This window comes from Mesitornis unicolor, unplaced genomic scaffold (assembly GCF_000695765.1).
Source record: "Mesitornis unicolor isolate BGI_N332 unplaced genomic scaffold, ASM69576v1 scaffold2714, whole genome shotgun sequence".
Classification (NCBI taxonomy): Eukaryota; Metazoa; Chordata; class Aves; order Mesitornithiformes; family Mesitornithidae; genus Mesitornis; species Mesitornis unicolor.
Genome location: NW_010179222.1, coordinates 32,114 through 33,467, shown reverse-complemented (window position 1 = coordinate 33,467; position 1,354 = coordinate 32,114). Strand labels below are relative to the sequence as shown.

The window sequence follows — 1,354 nt, the reverse complement described above, 5'->3', positions numbered from 1 at the left end:
TCTTTCCCTCCCTACTTTCACTAAAAGGCTACTCCACAATCTTCTTGTTCTGACAGCTAAAAATTTATTTAAAGTATCCACTTTGCAAATATTGAGGTCCAGTTTTGAATCTCTTATCCTTATGTCTTTTTGCCCTGTAATGTGTATAGCTCTTCTCCTTCCTTGACTTAGAGATCATATGATCTATTCATAGGCAAGCGTTTTATCAATTCTCCATTCACATTCCCTCATCTTCTTACCATACCTTCCTTTCACCTTTTTTTTTCATAGGCAAGCGTTTTATCAATTCTCCATTTTGTTTGGCTAAACAAAAATATGCCAGTCTTTACTACCTGCATGTCACATTCCCTCATCTTCTTACCATATCTTCCTTTCACCTTTTTTGCCTTTACACTTCTATGAATGCCCAGAGTCTTACCAGCCTCACTGGTGTCATAGTTCAAAGACATTACTAACAACCTTTCTCCACCAGAAAATTTACGAGTGACATGATGTGCAGTGAGAGAACTCAGGACCTCAGAAGAGGTATTTCGTATGCTATTTCATGAGAATAACAAAACCAAAGCAGATCAGTTGTCTCTTCTGGATACCCGTCACATGAACATGACCACACACATGTATTTTCTCTATGTATTACATATCCTAAAAACTGCCCTGGATTGTATAAGCAAACATTTAGGGACCTATCCTAGACACAACTGTGCTTATCAGACTCGTGTTTCTAGTCATTCCTTCCACTACCAGTCTTTCTTTTACATCTGATACGGTGTAATGCTGCTATGAGCACGTTCTCAGATTCACCTATCTATGGTGTTAGATTCTTGCATTACGCATCTAACAGCGAGACAGAGAAAATAAATACAATAGTTTAGCTTCAAACACTGTCAGAAGAGCTGAAGAAAAGCACAACACCTGGGAACAGCAAGTCACTGTTTGGAACTATTTGGTAATACTTTGAATTGTTGGCATGTTTAAAATATATCCCACTTTTCGATTACATGTCCTCATACTGTTCTATTAACATGAATCAGCTTCTACAAATCCCTGCAAAAAGCCGGCCTTATCCACAATTTACCATCTACCAAAAAAAGGTAATAGAGAAATTATTCACTTATTCAAAATAACATAACAAAACGGGTGACAAAGAAAGCGAAAGGGCCAAAAGCCGCCTTCTAAGATGTCACCTTCACTGGAAATGTTTTCTGGTTCTCTTTCACAATTAATGAAAAATGAGAGAGCTTCAGCTAGCCTTTCAGGCAACTCGTTCAAATCTTGTGTAACACAATGTACCAAGGACCTAGAAATGACTGCAATGCAGTGATTTAGCCCATGTTTCTTTGTCAACAGAGGCTTG

At 38.0% G+C, this 1,354-nt stretch overlaps 1 protein-coding gene across 1 annotated transcript in view; it reads right to left on the bottom strand.

Annotated features, from left to right (window-relative positions):
* Positions 1 to 1,354, bottom strand: part of TTC39A (tetratricopeptide repeat domain 39A) — a 29,994-nt gene that overhangs the window by 3,641 nt on the left and 24,999 nt on the right. The gene's annotated exons all lie outside the window — the stretch shown is intronic.